Source organism: Piliocolobus tephrosceles, chromosome 11 (genome assembly GCF_002776525.5).
Source record: "Piliocolobus tephrosceles isolate RC106 chromosome 11, ASM277652v3, whole genome shotgun sequence".
NCBI classification, from domain to species: domain Eukaryota; kingdom Metazoa; phylum Chordata; class Mammalia; order Primates; family Cercopithecidae; genus Piliocolobus; species Piliocolobus tephrosceles.
In genome coordinates this window covers 92,708,167-92,733,035 of record NC_045444.1, presented here as the reverse complement: position 1 = coordinate 92,733,035, position 24,869 = coordinate 92,708,167, and the positions used below count along the sequence as shown (strand labels likewise).

Genomic DNA, 24,869 nt, shown 5'->3' with positions numbered 1-24,869 from the left:
TGAAATTTCCCACTGGATATATTCAATTAGATCTGGAAGTACCTGTATGAAGCAATGCTACATCGGCACGAGTAGCTTCCAACATGGCATTAGTTACCAAATTTCCAATGTTGCTTCGGTTCTTCTTACAGTAATTTCACAGCTATTTAATTCCACATAAATTTGGTGGAGAACTTCTAACATACACACGTCCAAAAGGTTCAGAAGTAAATCTATCATCAACATTACTGAGAACACATGCAGTGCATTTGTTTCCAAAATGTCCACACCAAAATCAAGCTCGTGGTTTCCAAAAACTGCAAAATCGCTGGGTGCAGTGGCTCATACCTATCATTTTAGCACTTTGGGAGGCTGAGGTGGGAGGAGGATTGCTTGAGGTCGGGAGTTCAAAACTAGCCTGGTTGACATAGTGAGACCTCTGTCTCTACAAAATAAAATAAAATTAAATAATATAATATAATATAAAACAAAACACTAGTTGGGCGGTGTAGTGCGTGGGCGCCTGTGGTCCTAGCAACTCGAAAGACTGAGGTGGGAGGATCGCTTGAGCTCAGGAGGCTGAGTAGGTAGTGAGCTGTGTTCCCAACAATGCACTCCAGCCTGGATGACGAATAAGACCCTGTCTGAAAAAGCAAAACAAAAACTGCAAAATGTTCCTCTGATTCATTAATAAAGGAATCGTATGCTTTCCTTTCGTTATGGTACTTAAAACTGAGGCATTTAAACAATCGCCACTAAAAACCAAAAGTGGATTCAGAAAATTGAAGTTTTTCACAGCTGCTACAAATTTCCATTTACTGGTTTACTATAAAGGAAATTACCACGTATGCAGATGAACAGCCAGACGGAAGAGACGCACAGGGCAAGTGTGCAGTGGGAGCGGGAAGGTTCCACGTCCTCTCTGGGAGGACACCCTCCAGGAACCTCCATGTGTTTTGCTATCTGGAAGCTCTCCTTTGCACTTTTTCACTTCCCCGACACTTCGGAGCTCCCTTATTCCCGTCTCCCTCATTCTTTCTTTAAAACACCCAAATTACCTCTGCCCAAATTGGAATAGAGCTCAGCTCCTTCCCTGCTTTCAGTAGTTACTGAATAAAATCTGTTTTTTCACCACTTTAACTCACGTCCCGCTGTGTTTCTGACAATGGCCTGAGACGGCGACTTGGGTCCAGATGGGAACCTACCTCCTGCAGTTTGGGTATCCAGTGGGGAATCGAACTCCACATCCAGTGCCTGAACAAGCATTTGTTGACGCACATGGAGCACAGGTTTTGATTCTTACAATTCTTCCCCCCACACTCCTCCCACCCCAGGCAGAATTTCACTCTTGTTGCCCAGGCTGGAGTGCAATGGGGCGATCTTGGCTCACTGCAACCTCCACCTCCCGGGTTCAAGCAATTCTCCTGCCTAAGCCTCCCAAGTAGCTGGGATTACAGGCGTGCACTACGATGCCCAGCTAATTTTGTATTTTTTTAGTAGAGATGGGGCTTCATCTTGTTAATCAGGCTGATCTCACACTCCCGACCTCAGGTGATCCACCCACCTCAGCCTCCAAAGTGCTGGGATTACAGGCATGAGCCACCGCGCCCTGCCTGATTCTTACAATTCTGAGTATACTCTCGGAAACTGGGTTAGAGTCCCAGGCTTCTTTTGAAAAGTACCTCCTAGGCTGGAAGTTCTTGCTGGCTCCTTGTTCTGATTGGAATTCATTCCCTGACCCCTGGAAAATTTTCTTTCCTGACTCCTCACGACATCTTTCTGTTCTCCCTATTTAAGGCTGTTTCTCTCACAGGAACTTCTCAGTCAACTGAAACCTCTGTTCCTCCAATCCTGCGCCACCACCATGGTCCCAATACTGGCCCGGTTCTTTCTCCGCGGCAAAACTTTACTGAAGATCTTGAATTACAATGGCCCTCTGGGGCTCCTCGGATATCCCCAAATTAATCCACCTAAAGGGACACCCAGAGCAAAAAGGAACAAAATTCTCAGATGCATGAGGGTCTGCTTATTTAAAGCAGCAGCCAAAAAACAGCGAAATAATTGGCACCTTACTCAAACCATTGAGGCCTTTACGTCATGCCTTCAGAAACATGTTTTTAACTCAGAAAACCCCACAGCAATTCCATATCGTGCTCCCAGCTCTCTCCTGCATGCTTCTTTCCCAGAATATTCTCTACCAAGGGAACCTCAATGCCCCTCAACTCCCCGTAACCTTAAGATTCACTGGGCCCTAATCTCCTACAGATGAAGCCAGGGTACGGCAGGCCCCTGTTCCCAAGCTAGACTGAGGAAAGAGATGTAATTTAAACTTTGGTCTTGGTCTGAATTACATGCCATCACCCTTGAAAGGAAAAGGACAATTTACTGAACAATGTAGAATTGTCCTGGGGTCATACTCTCCCTAACTTATATCAGTGTAACCAGCTCTTGGTTGAAACTGGAAATGCCTCCTTTTGGTTTAAAAAAGCCAAATGGACCACCATTTCCAGGGACCTTTTTTCTCAGCCTATCCCTGACCCCTTTTGAAGACTGAAAGAAATAAGAGATAAACTACTGCAAGGCATCCCTCAGTTCTATCCCCTTTGCTCTGCACAGTTTTGAATATCTGACCAAAACCAATCGGCCATGTACTCAAAACTGTATACAACAAAGGGATGAAGCTGTGGCAAACTATCGTCATCGACTGGAGACAACATGGAAGGAACATTCAGGGTGAGAACTGACTTCCCCAAAAAAACCTCTGTTCTGGCCACAAGCTTTGTAAATGGTCTCAGGCTGGAGTTCACACATCACAAAAAAAAATAGTATCAACGCCTGGGCGCAGTGGCTCACGCCTGTAATCCCAGCACTTTGGGAGACTGAGGCGGGCAGCTATCACGAGGTCAGGAGATGAAAACCAGCCTGACCAACATGGTGAAACCCCACCTCTACTAAAAATACAAAAATGTGCTGGGCATGGTGGCACACGCCTGTAATCCCAGCTACTCAGGAGACAGGCAGGAGAATCGCTTGAATCCGGGAGGAGGAGGTTGCAGTGAGCCCACATCACGCCATTGCACTCCAGCCTGGGTGACAGAGCGAGACTCTGTCTTAAAAAAAAAAAAAAAGAAAGAAAGAAAGGAAAAGAAAAAATAGTATCAACTAGAAAAATGCAGACATGTATGAGCTTCAGACATTAGTCCAACAGTATAAAGGTAGCATTTCCAAACAATTGGAAAATACACAGGTTTGTGGCAATGCAATCAATGTAATCACAACAATTAGAAAAACCCCAAGATTTTAACCCATGGGCAAGCTCCAAAATCATGGGTTCTCAGTGATCTGGAAGTGTGTCAATACTGTAAAGAAAAAGAACACTGGGTCCAGAATTGCCCAGCTCTCAAGAGGAGGGAAAACTTTCAGGGCCTTTCTCGTAGAAAATCACTGACTCCCCGCCGAGGAAGTAAACGTCCAGCACTTTCAGACTGAAAGTTGAAAGGCACTTCAGCATGTTTCTTTTATTTATTTATTTAGGAGACAGAGTCTCATTCTGTCGCCCAGGCTGGAGTGCAGTGGCATGATCTCGGCTCACTGCAACCTCCGTCTCCTGGGTTCAAGCAATTCTCCTGCCTCAGCCTCCCGAGTAGCTGGGACTACAGTCGCGTGCCACCACACCCGGCTAATTTTTGTACTTTTAGCAGAGATGGAGTTTCATCATGTTGGCCAGGCCCATCTTGAACTCCTGACCTTGTGATCCGCCCGCCTCAGCTTCTCAAAGTGCTGGGATTACAGATGTGAGCCACCATGCCTGGCCCACGTTTCTTATTGATACCAGTATCTGGACTGCACAATCATCTACCCTTAACACCACCCACCACTCTGGTTCCCGTGCTCCTTCCTCAGCATTACTAGACTTTTTCAGCGGCAGGTTTTGATCATTTGTCTCACAATTTGCCTTTCTCAACCTCTTAATGCTTTTGGGGGGCCTCTTAAAGCTCAGCACAACTTTTTTTCTCAATTATCTCACCCCTGTAAATCTGTTAAGAAGGGATCTTTTCAGGAATTGGAGTATCAAAATTCACTGTGCCCACAAGGGACCCCTCTCAAACTCCTGCCCCACCATGTCTGTCCCCTAATGGCTTTGTCTGACTTCTCTGAGTTCCTCTTCCCCCTTCAACCTAGCACTGTTCTACTAAGGACTTACATCAACTGTTAGACAAAATCCTTCCTTTGTGGGCGACAAACCCCACTGGTACATGGCCCGCAGAATTCCTTAAGGTGGAAACAGATCTTCCCACGCTCCTCCCCAAACTACCCCAAATCATTTAAAACCATGAGGACTTGAAGGGCTCCACCCAATAACCCAAGATTTAATAGACAAAGAAAGGCTATTCCCCACTTCTAGCCTAAGCAACACTCCCACTATGGCCACTACAAAGCCAAACGGAAGGGGATTTTCAGCCAGTCCAAGATCCGAGAGCTGTCAATAAAATTGTCCAACCCAGATTTCCCCTGATGCCCAACCCTAATACCAAGCTGGCTGTGGTCCCTTCCAACATCTAATATTTCACCTGTCATCAGTTTGTGTTCAGATTTTTTCAGCAACGTTTTTCATAAAGATTCTCAGTATTTGTTTTTCTTCACAATCAACAATATATCTGGACAACAATATATCTGGACAGTTATGCCCCAAGGATTTACTGAGGGTCCTATATAAGGGGCTTAAAATACGCAGGAAACTCCACTTTATTTCAATATGTGGATGATTTCTATGTCCTGCCCGTTATGACAGTGCTCTTCTGAAAACTTAAGGCATTAGGAATAAAGGGCCACCAGGTGGCTAAAGACAAAGTTCTGCATTCAATATCTGGGTCATGGTATCTCAGCCACAGGAAAAACTATCTCCACAGACTGGGCTTCTACTGTTCAACAGTTTACTCTGCCAGAAACAAAAAGACAATAGAGGGGATTTTGGGATCAGAAACTGCAGGATCTCTCTGTAACTGCCTTGCCCCATATGCCCACCTGGTCACCTAGGATCCCCCATCCAAAGATGCTTTTGAGAACCTTAAGAGCTGTTTTTTATCTGTCTGATTAGCCAGGTGTCCCCTCCCTCCTGAAGCTGTGAGCTCTGTCAAAGTAGGAGCTGTGAGCTACTACTCTGATAGAGGAGGATCGCTCTTTGATGGAGGGTATATGAGTAACTGCACTCCCCTGTTAGAACCTCCAAACAGGCTCTCAAGGGCTTTCTAATTTCACGTCCCACCTTGGACTTTCTGATTACTCCCTACCTTCTTCCACGTGGATTTCTCCCTACCTTTTTCCAAGTGGCCAGGCAGCCCTGCTTCAAGAAGGCTCCCCGTGCTCAAAGCCTGCAGGCACCAGTACCCTCAGGCGCCCTCCCTGCTGCCAAGATGCCCAAGAGGAAGGTCCGCACAACTGAAGGGGCAGTGAAGGAAGAGTCGAAGTGAAGACTGGTGAGGTTATCAGCTAAACCCACCCCTACAAAAGTGAAAATAAATCCAAAACAGGCAGCAGGAAAGGATAAATCTTCAAACAAACAAACAAAATGCAAAGAAAAGGGAAATGGGAGTATAAGACAAACAGGCCAAAGTAGCTACCCCAGAAAGTAAAGATTTTCTGGCAGAAAATGGAGAAACTGAAAATAATGAGAGGCCAGCCTCTGCTGAAGCAGGAGAGAAAGAAGCCAAGTCTGGTTAATATCCTACACCCTTGTCTTATCAGTGGTCCCTGTCTTCCTTCTTGTGCAATTCTGAGAAATATTTGTATCAAATACTGTATTTGTAAACACACAAGTAGCTCTGCATTTTTTTTTTTTTTTTTTGAGACAGGGTTTTGCTGTCACCCAGATTGGGGTGCAATGGCATGATCCTAGCTCACGGCAGCCTTAATTCCTGGGCTCAAGCACTCTTCCCACCTCAGCCTCCCAAGTAGCTGGAAGTGCAAGCACGAGTCATCATGCCCGGCCATTTATTTATTTTGATTTTTGATTTTTAAAGAGATGTGTCTCACTATGTTGCCTGGGCTGGTCTCAAACTCCTGGCCTCAAGCAATCCTCCCATCTCGGCCTCCCAACATGCTGAGATTAAAGGCATGAGCCACCACATCCAGCCTGGAAATATTTTTAAGAAGGAAGAAATATAATTTTTAAAATATAAAAGCTTTTTTTGTTTGTTTGTTTGTTTTACAGGGTTTTGCTCTGTCACTCAGGCTAGAGTGCAGTGGCAAGAACACGGCTCACTGCAGCCTTGACCTCCTGGGCTCAAGGAATCCTTTTGCCTCAGGGTCCTGAAGAGCTGGGACTACAGGCATGCGCTACTGTGCCCGGCTAATTTTTTTTTTTTTGTAGAGACAGGTTTTTGCCATGTTGCTCAGGCTGGTCTTGAACTCCTAGGCTCAAGCAATACTCCCACCTCAGCCTCCTAAAATGCTGGGATTACAGGCTTGAGTCACTACGCCTGGCCTAAGTGCTTTTTATTTTTATTTATTTATTTATTTATTTGAGACAAAGGCTCACTCTGTCGCCCAGGCTGGAGTGCAGTGGCACAATCACTGGAACCTCAGCCTCCCAGGTTCAAGTGATTCTCCTGCCTCTGGAACTACAGGCGTGTGCCGCCATTCCCCTGCTAGTTTTTTTTTTTTTTTTTTTTTTTTTAGTAGAGATGGGGTTTCACTGTGTTAGTGAGGATGGTCTCGATCGCCTGACCTCGTGATCTACCGGCCTCCGCTTCCCAACTAAGTGTTTTGTTTTTAAAAAAAGAGGCAAAATCATTTGCTGTTTACTTTTTATACAACCAGAAAACCGTGGGATATAAATTATGGGAGCACTTTACTGTTGTGGGTGTCAACGTAACAAACCATAGGTGGAGAGGGTAGTTTTACATCCTGTAATACAAAGCTGTAGGGAATTCTTATAATTTTTATGTTGCCTGGCATCCACTTTGAATATAAGTTGGACTTTCTCATACCAGAAGCAGGGCTTAGTCACCCCTGACACCATTTCCAGTTCTCAACTCTCTGTCTCCTCTCTGTTCCTCAAGGTACATGATCCAGCAATCTACTTTATACATCACCTCCTGGTGACCACCTACCTAGAGGACAGCTAGGCACAACCTACTAGACTCACCCACTGGCCCCCACACCCTGCATGGACTGCACAGATATGCCACAGGGCCCCCCTCCCAGTCACAGCATACGTGCCCCCACGGAATTCATGCCTACTTGCTCTAAATCCCCCACGGGGGCCAGGCGCGGTCGCTCACGCCTGTAATTCCAGCACTTTGGGAGACCGAGGTAGGTGGATAACCTGAGGTCAAGGTGTTCGAGACTAGCCTGGCCAACATGGTGAAACCCTACCTCTACTAAAAATGCAAAAAAAAATTAGCCAGGCATGGTCGTAGGCCACCTGTAATCTCAGCTACTCGGGAGGCTGAGGCACGAGAATCGCTTGAAATGGGGAGACAGAGGTTGCAGTAAGCAGAGATCACTACCCTGCACTCCAGCCTGGGCAACAGGAGCCAAACCCGATTTAAAAAAAAAAAAAAAAAGTACTCCCCGCGGGAAACCTGCTTGGGTGACGCCCTGGACTCCTCTAAAGGCTTGGCCCACAGTTCCCCTGCACACTCTTGCTTGCTCCCCACCCGCTGCCTGAGCTTGCATGTCCCAGATGGCTCCCCTCTTCCCGCTGGCCCTGCAAGCCATGCTGTCCTCTTCTCTCTGGGATCTGTCAGTGACACACTGCTTTTGTTATTTCACGTGTTTCATTGTGTTACCTCCGCTGTGTGTCACCTGAGCTAAACACTGGAAGCGAACCCTTCTGCCAGTCAGGGCCCTCAGAGAGAGTATTCCGGCTTCGTTGGAATAAACTGGACACAGGTCAGACAAGAGCCACAAGGGCATCTGCCCATATAAACAAGTTTCCTGTGACAGAGACAGCTGGATACAGGCTGGACAATCAGGCATTAGGTCAGGGTAAAGAAGTATTCTGTGAAAAATACAATATAAACATCCCCTTCAGGGCAGCCCCTTCAGTACAAGCTAGACTTCATAGCTACTGTCTGTCTTGGGAGCAAATTAGAGGAAAGATCAAATTAGAGAAAAACACAACTGGTGCAGCAAGCAGGGTGTGTAGTCACAGCCATGAGGGGCACAGCAAAATGCCTTTGACCCGTGTGTAGCTTGCTGTGGCTCTCCCCCGTGGCTAGCACCATGTGGGGAAGCAGAACTGCTTGCTGGAGGGGTGTGCCGCTGCTCTGCGAGCTGCATAAAGCCCTCTGCTGCCTGTTGTTTGCAGTGTCCACCCTAAAGTATAAGGTTGCCATTATCAACCTAAGTCCTCCCAAAGAGAGTCATTCGACCAGGCGCCTCTGGTCTAACAAGAATTGACCACATAGCGGCTCCTGATTGACTAAGGTTAAAGACAAGACAGATTAAAGACCAGGTCCTCCCTGCCTTGAGCCAAGGAACGCTGATGGGCATGGAACAATTGCAAGATTACTATCTCCGCCCAAGGAGGGGCTAAATGCTAAAGTTAACTAGGAAAGTAACACCTACAGCAAAGGAAGGAGTCTTCTCTCACCCCTCCCACCCACCATCCCCCACTACACCGCATACCACACCCCCTCAGTCCCCTGCCCCTGGCCTAAGTGTCCTAACCCCAACGGCAGGAATAATCTCACAACAGGAAACCAATGGCACCACCAAAGATGAAATACCACCCAGGCCTGGGTCACTAGTTTGGGACCTTACCTTATTTCTGTCACTCTCTGTCAGAGCTATTGGCTACCACCAGGAGCTTGTCAGGTGAACATAGAAAGACAGAGGGGGGATAAATGGTAGTTGCCTAAAAATAAAAGCCATTCTAAATATTTTACTTTCAAAAGGGGTTGGTCGGAGGGGGGCGGTGTCCGGTGGGCGTGGTGGCTCACGCTTGTAGTCCCAGCTACGCTGGCAGCTGAGGCGCGAGGATCGCAGTAGCCCAGGAGTTCAAAGCTGCAGTGAGCTGTGATCGCACCCAATGTCTTCCAGTCTGGCTGACGAAGCAAGATCCTGTGTCTAAAAAAAAGAAAAACAAAAAGAAAGAAAAGAAAACCACTCCTTAATCTTTACTCTCCCTGTCAGAATTGTGTGCACTTGACCGGGGTGTGGTAGCTCACGCATGTAATCCCAGCACTTTGGGAGGCTGAAGCAGGAGGATCACTTGAGGTCAGGAGTTCAAGACCAGCCTGGCCAACATAGTGAAACCCCGTCTGTACTGAAAATACAAAAACTAACCAGGCATAGTGTCACTCACCTGTAATCCCAGCTACTCGAGAGGCTGAGGCAGGAGAATCGCTTGAACCTGGGAGGCAGAGGTTGCAGTGAGCCAAGATCATGCCACTGCACTCCAGCCTGGGTACGAGATTTTTTGAGATTCTGTCTCAAAAAAAAAAAAAAAGAAAGAAAGAAAGAAAAGGATTATGTGCACTCTGTAACATCTTTGGCTATGGCAGTCCAATTTTCCTAATAACTTTGTTAATATGCCATGAAAGATTGAAAATGTGAGCATGTAATTTATATTATATTACATTGTAAATTAACAGCTCTTAAGGAAAATTTGCTCCCAGCTTTGAAGCTGGGAAATCACTGGAATCATTTTAGAAAAGATCACAACGACATGGCTTTTGAGATTTTCATTCTAGTATGTTAAGAATTGTATTCAAATGCGAATGTTTGTGTACTGATCCTCAACACAGCCCATAACATCCCCACTATTAAAGAAAAAAGAAACAAAAATAACAAATGTTGGCCAGAAAATGGAGAAGTTGGGACCCTTGGGAGCTGTTGGTAGGAGTGTAAAATAATATAGCCATTATGGAAAACAATACCTAGGGTCCTTAAAAAAAAAAATGAGCCAGTCACAAAAGGACTCCGATGAAGGATCTAAAGGAGTAAATCACGAGGTGTTGTGGCGCACACCTGTAATCCCAGCTATTTGAAAGGCTGAGATCCCACCACTGCATTCCAGCCTGGGTGACAGAGTGAGATCCAGTCTCTAAAAAAAAAAAAAAAAACGGCCAGGCACAGAGGCTCACACCAGTAATCCCAGCCATGAGGGAGGATCCCTTGAGGTCAGGAGTTTGAGACCAGCCATAGGGAAACTCTGCCTCTATAAAAGATCTAAAAATTAGCAGGGTGTGGTGGTGAATGCCTGTAGTCCCAGCTACTTGGGACTAATTAGGAGGATCACTTGAGCCCGGAAGTTCAAGGCTGCAGTGAGCTGTGATCACAACGCGGCACGTGCACTCTAGCCTGGGTAACAGAGTGAGACCCTGTCTGGAAAAAAAAAAAAAGAAAAGAAAAGAAAAAGAAAGAAAAGAAAGACTAAATAAGGCAGTCAAAATCACAGAAAAAGTAGGAAGAGGTTACCAAAGGCCAGAAAGAGGGAAGGAGAATCAGTGTTTACCGGTTATAGACTTTTAGATTTGCAAGAAGAAAAAGTTCCGGGGATTTGTTGCATAATAATGTGAATATACTTAATATTACTGAACTGTACGCTTACAATGGTAAATATGGTAAATTTAATGTTATGTGTTTATTGCTACAAGTTTTAAAATCTTGAAAAGAGGAGGGAGAACAATGGGCAGACTCATTTCTAGGGCCTTCACTGTGGGCTCCAAGCTGCCGTTCACTATCTTGGACAAGCATTTTGCTGAGAGAGCATCAGGCCCTAAAATTCATGATTTACTAAGAGACACTCAGACTCTCCAAAACCAGTTTTTACACAATTGGCAATGCACCCTATAGCGCAGAATCTGCTGAAACAATGCAAACTATCCAATCCTAAATTTGCGCCATTTGCTTACCTTGCTTTGCCCATTCCTTCCTGAGAAATCCACAATAAAGAGTCTGCCAGTGCTTTCCCTCTCTCTACACCTGCTCGTTCTGCTTTTTCACTTCCCTGTGCGGCCCTGTGTGGAGTGACCGCCTCCCATGTCTTGGGGACTGTGAGTATAATAAACTGTGACTTGTTCGTTGGCAATCATTTGTGTGTCTGTGCATCTTACTATATCTGCTCAAAACAAGTCTGGGGCATATTTTTAGGGCAACTGGAGCAGCAAGCAGGATATGTGCACACCAGATGGAGACGATGAGTCCATAGAGTGCTCTGGGCTTAGTAACGCGCCCAGCAGAGAGTGGCCACTGCCCGAGAGGGCACTGCCAGTGTTGGCAGCATGATGGCTACTGCTTACGTTATTTTTTATTGGGCATTGCCATGATGTTGCAGCCTATAGATGGGGAACTGGAAAAGCTGAGTCCCCAGGGAGCTACCGTGGAGAGTGCTGCATACCGTAGCGCAGGCGGCTCCAAGCTGTGTAGAGTGCTGCCGGCGGGATTGCATGCAATAGAGTGCCGTGAACCTGTCCAAAACAGGAAGTCTGGGGTGTGTGGTCCCATAAAGAATTCCAAGACAAAAAAACTGGGACCTGCGTTCACTGAAAGAATCCCAAGATGAAAAGACTGGAGCATATTGTACCCCCAAAGAATTGTAAGATGAGAAGACTGGGGTGTATGGCACCGCAAATGATTCCAAGACAAAAAGAGGAAATACAGTACCTCCAAAGAATTCCAAGACAAAAAAACTGAGGCAACTGGAAGTAACCAAGATGTCTCTCAATAGGTGAACATAAATGTTTAAAACTGTGGTACACTGAAAAAAACTGTGGCATACGGTCTCCCAAATAATTCCAAGATGAACCGGGAGTATGGTACCCCAAAGGATTCTAAGATGAAAAGACTGCGGTGCACGGTACTGCAAAGAATCCTAAAACAGTAACACTGGGGCATACGGTTCTCCAAAGACCCCAAAATGAAAAGACTGGGGCATCCATCCCCGAAAACAATTCCAAGACAGATAACTGGGACTTACAGTCCCTGAAATAATTCCAAGATGAAAAGACACTTCCAAGATGACAAGATAATTCCAAGATGACACCGCGAACTATTACGACACAAAAAGATCAGAGAGTACAGCACTGCAAATGATCCCAGGATGGAAAGGTTGGGGCATGCGATCGCTCAAAAGATTCCAGGATGAAAAGACTGGGGCATATAGCCCTGCAAATTAGTTCAAGACAAAAAGACTGGGCATAGGGTCTCCGAAAAGATTCCAAGATGGGAAAGACTGGGGCATACGGTGTCCCCAAAGATTTGAAGAGTACAGCCCTGCAAGTGATTCCAAGATGGAAACACTGGGGCACACGGTCCCCCAAAGAATTTCAAGATGAAAGAACTGGGGTGTATGACACTACAAATGATTCCAAAGCAAAAAGACCAGGGAATGGCCGGGCACGGTGGCTCACGCCTGTAATCCAGCACTTTAGGAGACCGAAGCAGGCAGATCATGAGGTCAGGAGATGGAGACCATCCTGGCTAACACGGTGAAACCCCATCTCTACTAAAAATACAAAAAATTAGCCGGACATGGTGGCAGGTGCCTGTAGTCCCAGCTACTTGGGAGGCTGAGGCAGGAGAATCGCTTGAACCCGGGAGGCAGAGGTTGCAGTGAGCCGAGATCATGCCACTGCACTCCAGCCTGGGCAACAGAGCGAGACTCTGTCTCAAAAAAAAAAAAAAAAAAAAAAAGTGTAGGGAATAAAGCAATGCAAATGATTCCAAGATAAAAAGACTGGAATATACGGTTCCCTGAAAAATTCCAAGATGAAAAGACTGGGGCATATAGTCCCCCAAATAATTCCAAGAGAAAAATAACCAGGAAATACAGCTCTGCAAACGATTCCAAAATTAAAAGACAGGAGTATGACACTGCAAATGATTCTAAGACAGAAAGACTGGGGCATACAGTCTCCCAAAAGATCCCAAGATGAAAAGACTGGGGTGTACAATGCCACAAAGAATTCTAAGACAAAAAGATTGGGGCATACGGACTCCCAAAAGATTCCTAGATTAAAAGACTGGGGTGTATAGTCCCCCCAAAAAGTTCCAAGATGAAAAGATTGGGGCAGATGGCACTGCAAACAATTCCAAGACAAAAAGATTGGGATGTATGATCTCATAAAAGATTCCAAGATGAAAAAACTGGTGAATACAGTCTGCCAAAGAATTCCAAAATGAAAAGACTGGGGCTTAAGCTGCCCCTAAAAATTCCAAGACAAAAAGTCTGGAGCTGTGGCACCGCAAAAGATTCCAAGACGAAAAGACTGGAACATAGCGTCTCCCAAAAGATTTCATGATGAAAACAGTGGGGTGTACAATCCACCAAAGAATTCCAAGATAAAAATACTAGCGCATACAACACTGCAAATGACTCCAAGACAAAAGACTGGGGCATATGACATCCCAAAATATTCCAAGGTGAAATGACTAGGGCATAGGGCATTGCAAGCGATTCCAAGCCGTAAAAACTGGAGCATACAATCTCCCAAAACATTCCAAGATGGAAAGACTGGTGAATACAGTATCCCAAATAATCCCACAACAAAAAGACTGGGTCATACGGTCTCCCAAAAGATTCCGAGATGAAAAACGGGTTCGTACAATCCCGCAAAGAATTCTAAGATGCAAAGACCAAGGGTACAGTATCCCAAAGGTTTTCAAGACGGAAAGATTGGGGTGTACAGCACTGCAAACAATGCCAAGACAGAAACACTAGGGCAATACGGTCCGCTACAGGATTCCAAGACGAAAAGATTGGGTGTACAGTTTCCCAGAGAATTTCAAGACGAAAAGATCAGGGAGTACGGCACTGCAAACAATTGCAAAACAAACAGACCGGGACAGTCGGGCGTAGTGGCTCACGCCTATAATCCCAGCACTTTGGGAGGCCGAAGGCGGGCAGATCACGAGGTCAGGAGATGGAGACCATCCTAGCCAACATGGTGAAGCCTCATCTCTGCTAAAAATACAAAATTTAGCTGGGCATAGTGGCGCATGCCTGTAGTCCCAGCTACTTGGGAGGCTGAGGCAGGAGAATCGCTTGAACCAGGGAGGCGGAGGTTGCAGTGAGCCGAGATCGAGCCACTGCACTCCAGCCTGGCGACAGAGTGAGACTCCATCTCAAAAAAAAAAAAAAAAAAAAAAAAAGACGGGAGCATACAGTCTCCAAATGATTCCAAGACAAAATGACTGGGGCATATGGCCCCCAAATAATCCCAAGATGAAAACCTAGGGCATCCGGCACTACTAAAGATCCCAAGACGGGGCCGGGTGCTGTGGTTCACACCTGTAATTCCAGCACTTTGGGAGGCCGAGGCGGGCGGATCACCTGAGGTCAGGGGTTTGAGACCAGCCTGACCAATATGATGAAACCCCGTCTCTACTAAAAATAAAAAATTAGCTGGACGTAGTGGCATGCACCTGTGACCCAGCTACGCGGAAGGCTGAGGCAGAAGAATCGCTTGAACCCGGGAGGCAGAGGTTGCAGTGAGCCGAGATCGCGCCATTGCACTCCAACCCGGGCAACAACAGCTAAACTCCGTCTCAAAAAACAAAACAAACAAACAAAAAAGATTCCAAGACAAAAAGACTGAGGCGTATGGTACAGTAAATGATTTCAAGATGAGGAGTGAGGCAGAGTGTACTACAAAGAATCAAACGTGAGTAGAGTGCAGCACGAGGTACAGCACACAATAGAGTGACGAAAAACGCTCGGAAACGCTTAGAGTGCCGCCTACTGTCTTACATAGACATCCAGGCCGCAGGCTGTGCTGGTGGCTCCTGCCTGGAATCCCAGCTCTTCCAAGAGGCCGAGTGGGACGATCGTTCGAGCCCAGGAGTTTGAGACCAGCATGGGCAACAAAACAAGATCCTGTCTCTACAAAGAAACAAAAAAACAAAAAAACAAAACATTAGCTAGCATGGTGGTGGATGCCTTTAAGCCTAACAACTCAACAGGATGAGGCAGGAGGATCACTCAAGCCCAAGAGTTCGAGGTTACATCGAGCTATGATTGCACCACTGCACTCCAGCCTGGGTGACCCTGTCTCAAAAGAAAAGAAAAGAAAAAAGCCCGTAGGGCAGGGTGGCCCATGCCTGTAACCCCAGCACTTTGGGAGGCTGAGGCAGGAAGATCACTTGAACCCAGGAGTTTCAGACTCACCTGGGCAACATGGCAAGACTTCATCTCTACAAAAAGTCCAAAATTAACTGGCCGTGGTAGTGTGGCCTGTAGTCCCAGCTACTTAGGATGCTAAGGTGGGGAGATTGCTTGAGCCAGGGAGGTCGAGGCTTCAGTGAACAGTGATTGCACCACTGCACTCCAGCCTGGGCGACCGAGCAAGACCCTATCTCAAAAAAAAAAAAAAAAATCCCACCTAGAGACAGCATAGAAGCTGTGCACTTTCCTATGTAGCTTGTCCTGTGCATCACTCCCATCTGGCTGCCTCTGAGTTCTAACCTTTGTAATAAACTGCAAATATAGGGAGTTAACTATTTTCCTGAGTTCTCCAAGCTGGTCTAGCAAATTAACGAATGTGAGAGGCAGTCATAGGAACCCTGGATTCCTGTTGGCTATAAGAACAGGTTACAACCCGGCATGTGAAATTGGGGCAGTCTTGACTGAGCCCTTGACCTGTGGTGTCTGTACTATCACCAGATAGAGATAGGGTAAGAATTAAGTTGATTCATAGGACACTACTTGATGTCCATAGAGAACTGGAAAATTGTTTGCTGTGGGAAAAACTCCTGAATCTTGTGGCAGAAATATTAAGAATACCGTGAAAGTATAGAAAAAAAGTTTTTGGCCAGGAACGATGACTTACACCTGTAATCCCAGCACTTTTCAAGGCCAAAGCAGGCAGATCACTTGAGGTCAGGTGTTCAAGACCAGCCTGGCCAACAGGGCAAAACCCCGACTCTACTAGAAATACAAACATTAGCCAGGCATGATGGCACACACCTATAATCCCAGCTACTTGGGAGGTTGAAGCACGAGGATTGCTTGAATCAGGGAGGCAAGTTTGCAGTGAGCCCAGACTGTACCACTGCACTCCAGCCTGAGCCACAGAGCAAGGCTCTGTCTCAAAAAAAGAAAAAGAAAAAAAAAGTTTGTTTGTCCCATCATATACACAGTCTCTGGCATACAGTAATCTATTACTATAATTTCCTTTTCTAGCTCTGGTCCCCTCCAATTCCCTATCTTCCCTCTATTTCTAGTGTCCTTCTAGTTTCTATTTTCTTATTCTCAGCCCAACATAGATACCAAATATAATACACTGATCACAGGCACAGAAAATTTTTTTTAGCACAATCAGTTCTCTATTCTTTATCTGTGATCTGAGGAAGAAACGCATGAGTAAACCATTCTAGGTTTGCTGTACAAAGGGCATAAAATAATGCATGTAAGTGCCTAACATAGTGTCGGGTTCATAGGAAAAGCTATGCAATAGTAAAAGTGCACAATATCGTTGTTATAACCTTACATGAATAATCCTTTTATTAGAATGTATTATGAAATATTTCACACAACTAACATGACTGACTTTGTTGAAACTTGGCAATTTCTTTTTCTTTTTTTCTTTTTTTTTTTTTGAGACAGAGTTTCCAACTTGTTGCCCAGGCTGGAGTGCAATGGCACGATCTCAGCTCACTGCAATCTCCACCTCCCAGGTTCAAGCAATTCTCCTGCCTCAGCTTCCTGAGTAACTGGGGTTACACCCAGCTAATTTTGTATTTTTAGTAGAGACAGGATTTCTCCATGTTGGTCAGGCTGGTCTTGAACTTCCAACCTCAGGTGATCCGCCCGCCTCGCCCTCCCAAAGTGCTGGGATTACAGGCATGAGCCACCATGCCCGGTGAAACTTAGCAATTTCTTGGGCTTCTAATAATTTAGTGATCAATGACTCCAGAGAGTTCATTTGATGATATTATTTTAGATTTATGTTGAGACTACTGTGAGCAACAAAATAATGGTTTACTGCTGTTACAGTAAAGCTACACTGTGCTCATATTCCTTCCTTGACAAGTGGGACATGCTGATCCTGTGATAATTTTCTACTAAAGGAGTTAATTTATTTTGCAGCAAATAATTTGTGGAGATGAGTTCATTTCCTGTGATGAATATCAGTACAACATAACCAGGTTACTTGCTATGATCTCACTGAACTGCTATAATCCAACTGGCTAAAGAACTCATCAACTGTATGCCTCAGCAAGAAAGAAACCCAGCTTTTCCAAAGAAATTCTGTTTGGACACTCTCTTAAGTTTGATAAATACGTTATTTACTGGTTGCTTGAGAAAAACATAAAAAGGAAGATATGTGCACGCTGAAGGAAATGACTGAAGAGCAACCCAATCAATACAAGCAGATTCCACTTGCAACACCTAGAAGACAGCCTCTTTTAAAAAATCAAGCTTTGCTTATTTAAGGCTGAAAAAAATAAGTGTGAATATTCCTGTAAATATTTGAATAAAAGGACAAAATGGCTGAATACTTGCTACAATCATTTTTTTCTCTCTGCATTTTTAATACATTTCTGAAAAAATCTCAAAATGCCACTTTTATACAATGTTTGGGATATTATAAACCCTCCTATAAGATACGCTGTTTTCACTGTGTGCTGAAATTCAGCCCTTCCCATCAACCTCCAAAAATCCAAAAGGAAGACCACGGAGAAACACTGTATTTATACATGAAGTATCATTCCAGAGCAAGGAACCCCTCCCAGACAAGAAAGAAAGAACCCGGTGAAATCCCGTCTCTACTAAAAAAATACAAAAAACTAGCCGGGCGAGGTGGCGGGCGCCTGTAGTCCCAGCTACACGGGAGGCTGAGGCAGGAGAATGGCATAAACCTGGGAGGCGGAGCTTGCAGTGAGCTGAGATCCGGCCACTGCACTCCAGCCTGGGCGACAGATCAAGACTCCGTCTCAAAAAAAAAAAAAAAAAAGGAAAGGAAGAACCATTTCATTCTACTATCTTCTAAAATTTTCCTAGCTTCTTTAGTGTACATAAAGAACCATAATTAAGTATACGTGTATATGTGTGTTAATAATGATAAAACCATTCCAGAGGTAGATGATTTTACTTTGTATAACATTAATGAAATGAAAGTTCCATTGGGGCAGAATGACAGATAGAAAGGCCATGTTTAATGTTATCAATATAGTTGGGTGATAGAATAAATAATCTATATCAACATGACATTTTCCATATGGTAACCAAAAATTTATTTGACTAAGCTTTTATCTCCTGAACTTGCTGGCGGTTTTGGAAATAAAGAGAAAATCAGCCAGGCACAGTGGCTCACGCCTGTAATCCCAACACTTTGGGAGGCCAAGGTGAGGGTGGATCATGAGGTCAGGAGTTCGAGACCAGCCTGGTCAAGATAGTGAAACCCTGTCTCTACTAAAAAATACAAAAATTAGCCAGGTGTGATGACAGGCACCTGTCATCCCACCTACTCGGGGGGCTGAGGCAGGAGAATGACTTCAACCCAGGAGGCGGAGATTGCACTGAGCCAAGATTGTGCCGTTGCACTCTAACCTGGGTGACAGAGCAAGACTCTGTCTCAAAAAAAAAAAAAAAAAAAAAGAGAGAGAGAGAGATCATCGCCAGCTCTTCTAAAGGGTAAGTGGTACTTTTAGATGTTACTTCCCTAAATGAACTCTTCCCTGCCTCCACAAACCTATGCCCCAGCCTAAATCAGGGCCCCTACTCTAAGCTCCTCACTTAGAGCAACTATTATTATGTATGTGGAGGCTTATTTCTTTTTTTGTTTGTTTGTTTGTTTGTTTTTTTGAGACAGTCTCGCTTTGTCGCCCACGCTGGAGTGCAGTGGCGCGATCTCGGCTCACTTCAAGCTCCGCCTCCCGGGTTCACGCCATTCTCCTGCCTCAGCCTCCCGAGTAGCTGGGACTACAGGCGCCCGCCACCACCGGCTAATTTTTTTGTATTTTCAGTAGAGACGGGGTTTCACCGCGTTAGCCAGGATGGTCTCGATTTCCTGACCTCGTGATCCGCCCGCCTCAGCCTCCCAAAGTGCTGGGATTACAGGCGTGAGCCACCGCGCCCAGCGTGGAGGCTTATTTCAAGAATGTCTGTCTCCGCCACCAGCCTGTGGGTTTGCTTACCTTCATACTCCCAGAGCCTAGCACAGTGCCTGGCAAACAGTAAGGCTCAATAGTATTTACTGAAGGAAAGACTATTCAGTAGGTTTTGATAAAGGCATTCATGTGCCTGGGCATCTTGGCAGTAACTATTTTGTCTGAGAAGACAAACGTGAACTGGAGAAGAGAATTTAAGTTCTTAATTATCATCAAATCAATTCCTGTTTCAGTTCCTCTTTTTTTCTTTTTTTTCTTTTTTTTTTGAGACAGAGTCTTGCTCTGTCACCCAGGCTGGAGTGCATTGGCAAGATCTCAGCTCACTGCAAGTTCCAAGCTCCGCCTGACAGGTTCACGCCATTCTCCTGCCCCACCCTCCTGAGTAGCTGGGACTACAGGCAGCCACTACCTGCCTGCCACCACGCCTAGCTAATTTTTTTGTATTTTTAGTAGAGATAGGGTTTCACTATGTTAGCCAGGATGGTCTCAATCTCCTGACCTCGTGATTCGCCCACCTCGGCCTCCCAAAGTGCTGAGATTACAGGCCTGAGCCACCGCGTCCGGCCCCTCTTTTTTTTTTTTTTTTTTTTTTTTTTTTTTTTACCAAAAGCGTTAAAAGAATGTTGAGTACCTAGAAAAGCCAGCCCACTCCTGAGAGGTGTGTTCAATCTGTTCAGCCACTTCCTTACTTCCTTAGACCAGCACTTCTGATTGATAACAGGTTTCATTTCCAGGAAAAGATGATGAGATTTTTCTCTAAACTACTGTGAGGAGTTCACTATAGTTCAGTATAAACCATTGTCACTGTCATATGTTGTTTATCCTTAAAACCAGTTGACCTAACTCCACTCAAAGGAAACAAGTACCAACCACATCTAATTATATAAGTCGCATTTAACACATACAGTAATACTAAGCATTTCCTGAGTACTTGTGAAGTACAGTACAATGTTAAGCAACTTCACCATATTTAACTCTCACAAGAACCCTGGGAGGTACTGTTATTACTTCCACAAGGCTAAGAGAGCTTTGTCACTTAGCAAAAGTGGTGAAGACCAGACTAAACATCTGGGTCTGTCTGACCTCAGGGTCTTCCTTCTTAACACCTATACACACAGTCTCTCTGAGTAATGATCTGTTAAGGTGTTCATCTCCCTTACTAAACTGAGAAGGTCAAGGGCAAGAAATATATTTTACTCATCCTTGTATCTGAGCAAGGAGCAGAGTGCTGAAAACATAATAGGTGCTCAATGACTGTCTAGTGAAGAAGAAGGAAGTGATTTCTCAGTCATCAAAATGATGGTATGTTTAGTAGGGTTTTAATGTTACATATATTGAATTATATTATGTATAGAAATAAAATATGAAATAAGACAAATTGTATGTAATAAGTCAAATATTATATATATAAACATATATAGCTCTTCTTGAGTTATTGTTTTATTTTTTTGAGACAGGGTCTCTCACTCTGTCGTCCAGTCTGAGGACAGTGGCACTATCACAGCTCACTGTAGCCTCAACCTCCTGAGCTCAAGTGATCCTCCCACTTTAGTCTCCCAAGTAGCTAGGACTACAGGCACACACCACCACACCTGGATAGGTTCTGATTTTTTGGAGAGACGAGGTCTTGTTATATTGTCCAGGGTGGTCTCGGACTTCTGGATGTGAATAATCCTCCTGCTTTGGCCTGACAAAGTGCTGAGCTTATAGGCATGCCATCGCACCTGGTATATATAACTATTTTTATGAAATTGTTAATCCATGTTTTATGTCAAAGCATAAAACACTGCCAGTTTGTTAGGTCAAAAATGGTCAAGATCAAATACCAGCACTTTTACATGGCACAAGCTAATTTTTTTTAAAAGCTCTGTCAACACTCAGTTATATAATTATGTAAAATTCTCCAGTGCCAGATTTTTCCACTCAACTAGAGGTTTATCATTATAAACTATTAAACAGAAAGTTTCATAAAATATTAAGGATATCATAGCTATAAGCACTTTCTTCTGGGTTCAATAATCTAACTTTCATCCAACTTTGTATTTTATTATTTTTCATGCCATTAGGGACAATTTGGTCCTAATGAAAATTCAAGCAGGCACATATGTATTACACATGGCTTGGATTCTCCATCTTTTTCAGCTGCCAGATTGCCTATCTGCTTTCAAACTCCTTCTCAATGAAGTCTCTTCTTTTTAGATTAACTCCACCTTTATCCCATGCCCTGACCCACCCCCAACGTTCCTGAAGCACTTTCATAATGATATTTCACATGTTTATAGTGATCACCTTTTGCTGAATATTGCTCTCTATTATATCCAATTATGTAAACCATTTGAAATGGAGGAACTATACCCAACTCATTCAGTTATTATACTAGGTGACTGACTGGTTGAATTGGAAGATTAACTTTTTTTCTTTTTTTGTGTAAAAAGAAACATAAAATTAGCACTTCAGACAGTGACCCTGGATGACATTTTAAGTACATATGAGCTCTGCTTTGCTTCTACATGATACCTGAGGGAGGACTATGACCTCTCCTTATTGAATTCCTTATGCGCTAAACTTTATAAAACACATTACTTTCTTGGGCCAGGCACAGTGGCTCATACCTGTAATCCCAGTGCTTTGGGAGGCCAAAGCAGGGTGATGGCTTTGGCCCGGGAGCTTAAGACCAGCCTGGGCAACATAGTGAGACCCTGTCTCTATAGAAACATAGCGGGGAATGGCGGCATGTGCCTGTAATCCAAGCTACTCAAGAGGCTGAGGCAAGGGGATCGCTTGAGCCCGAGAATTCAAAGATGCAGTGAGCCGAGGTCACACCACCGCACTCCAGCCTGGTGGCAGAGCAAGACCCTGTCTTCATTTCACCGTACTTGAAACTTTGTCATCTAGGGATTGCCAGTGATACGAACAAGGCCTCCTGTTTTTTGGTGTTCCAAGAATACATACTTAATCCACTGGTGGGCCTCTGTGGAATTTTAAAACTCTATTCAGTGCAAAGTCCACTTGGGAACTTCCTGGTCCTAGTTGAGTTGAACACAGTTGTACTATCCGGCCTGGTTAAATTCTGAAATCCTACATGTAGATCAGCAACACTGACATTACTGGTTTTAAGAATTAAAGAGACTTCATTGCTGGTCTGAGTTAGACGTGGATTTCAAAGAGGATAGTAATCGACAATGTTGTCGAGAATAGCACAGTGAAAAATGTAAAGGTCTATGCAAATATATTTTGCTTGTAATCTGACATTTTCCCAGTTCCCAGTGTGTACAAATGAGGTAGTATTTATAATTGTAACTCAGGATTAATTGGGGTATCCCCACTGGCTGGTCCATTGCCCACTGTGTTTGCCCAACAAGTACATCACACTTTCTTATTTGTAAACTGAGATTAGAGGTGCCTTCAAGTGACAATATGTTGTGATTCAATAACATCCTTCTGAAAACATGATGTTGACACTTCAGAATTAATATTAGAACTCTTGGAAACCTTTCATTCAGTAGCTCTGGTGGTATTACTTTTTTTTTTTTTAATCTGAGACAGAGTCTTGCTCTGTCATCCAGGTTGGAGTGCAATGGCTTGGCTCACTGCAACCTCTGCCTCCTGGGTTCAAGCAATTCTCCCGACTCAGCCTCCTGAGTAGCTGTGATTACAGGCGCCCGCCACCACGCCCAGCTAATTTTTGTATTTTTATTAGAGGGGGGATTTCACTATGTTGGTCAGGCTGGTCTCAAACTAATCTCAGGTGATCCACCCACCTCAGCCTCCCAAAGTGCTGGGATTACAGGCATGAGCCACTGCACCCAGCCAGAATTACTTTTTTTTTTCAGACGGAGTTATACTCTTGTTGCCCAAGCCAGAGTGCAATGGCGCGATCTCAGCTCACTGCAACCTCCACCTCCCGGGTTCAAGCGATTCTCCTGCCTCAGCCTCCCAAGTAGCTGGGATTACAGGCACACGCCACCACGCCTGGCTAATTTTTTGTATTTTTAGTAGAAACGGGGTTTCACCACGTTAGCCAGGCTGATCTCAAACTCCTGACCTCAGGTGATCCGCCCCCCTCAGCCTCCGAAAGTGCTGGGATTACAAGCATGAGCCACAGCACCCAGCCCAGAATTACTATTTTTAAAAATCAAAAGTAACCTTAAGTTGCTTTCATCACCCCTATTTTCATCCTGCACTACTGTGCTTTCTTTCAGGAAGAAACTAGCCTACAGTATAACCAGCATATTTTGTTGTCCTACTGACTTGTGAGCTCATGTTCCCAACCATTTGCCAGGTTTAGTTTGTAAAAAGGATGATGAGGAGAAGGTTATAAATAATTGGTTCTGTCCCTGGCTGAAAAGCCATCTGTTTCCCATTTGTGGTTTGGGGTAATTCACTATCTCCAGCATCCTACCTTTTAGATTAGGTAGAAAGAGAAAGTCCATTCTCAGATACATTTTTTATAAAGTTAGCACCATAACAACAGCTTAGATAAGCTCATTTTACATCCAGTTGTAGTTGAAGCTTCACAATACCCTGGCGTCACTGATTTTATTGAATTGTATTTGGGTAACAGGTGTGGGAAGGCATTGCTAAATTTCATGCAGAATTTGTGCCTTTGAGAAACAGATATTTGCTATTGGTTTATGGTAAGTAATATAAAATATAAAAGTTCTTTTGTTCATGTAAGTTGTGAGCTTATGTGTGATTTTTAACCTTTTTTTTTTTTTTTTTTTTTGGAGGTGTAGTTTCGCTCTTGTCGCCTAGGCTGGAGAGCAATGGCATGATCTCGGCTCACTGCAACCTCTGCCTCCTGGGTTCAAGTGATTCTCCTGCCTCAGCCTCCAGAGTAGCTGGGATTACAGGCATGCACCACCACACCTGGCTAATTTTGTATTTTTAGTAGAAATGGGGTTTCTCCATGTTGGTCAGGCTGGTCTCGAACTCCCCACCTCAGGTGATCCACCCGCCTCAGCCTCCCAAAGTGCTGGGATTACAGGTGTGAGCCACCACACCCAGCCGATTTTTAACATTTTTAAATTTTTAAATAATTTTAGAACACTCTAATCTGTGTTTAATTTTTTAAGGATATTGTGAAGTTACTTATATATTAAGCCTACACAATTGTTGGAACAAAATATTGTTGTTTCTGCTCGAAAAACTTGTCAGTGTTCTAATGATGGGGTCCTGTTCTTTGACATTCATCTACTGCTTTAAAAACAGAGCAAAGAAAAAAAGAAGGAAGCTAGGCAGGCAGGTAGGCAGGAGGGGAGAAAGAGAAAAAAGAAAAAAAAAGAGAAAGAAAAAGACTACACGAAAAGAAGGATAATAGAAATATAATAAAATAAAACTCAGCCTTAGTAAGTCACAAAAGAGATGCTCAATGGAAAAAGAATAAAAAGCAAACCTAGTACTTGCCAGATATTTTCTAAATATTATTTAATAATGCACACAACAAACCATAAAATGAAAATTAGTATTACTATTTTAACTGTGAGTAAATTGAAACTCAGAAAGTTAAGTAGCTAACTCCAGGTCACATAGAGAGAAAGACACTGGGTAGGGGTCCAGTTTCAGGTGTAAATGACTTCAAAGCTGCCCTGCTCTGTGTACCTCAATTAAAGATAACTCAACTCAAGCTTAGGACTAGTGGTGACTCCCAATGTGGAAGGCTGGATGCTTTACTTACATAGCAGAACCCTCCATTTCAGTTGCATCTGTCCATTTTTGCTCTGATTCATCCATGCCTGTGAACATCTGGAAGGCTTTGGAGCAGTTCCTGCCAGAAATCTGTTTGCATGAGTCAATGAGGAGCCTCCTGAGAGAAAATTGATCCTAAG

At 44.3% G+C, this 24,869-nt stretch overlaps 1 long non-coding RNA gene across 1 annotated transcript; it reads right to left on the bottom strand.

Moving 5' to 3' along the window:
- Window positions 1-24,869, bottom strand: LOC111545882. Its single transcript, XR_002732577.1, has 5 exons — window positions 24,719-24,869; window positions 9,293-9,414; window positions 8,749-8,842; window positions 5,297-5,481; window positions 1-1,949 (listed from the first exon to the last, which is right to left on the bottom strand). It is a non-coding gene; the product is annotated as an uncharacterized LOC111545882 (long non-coding RNA).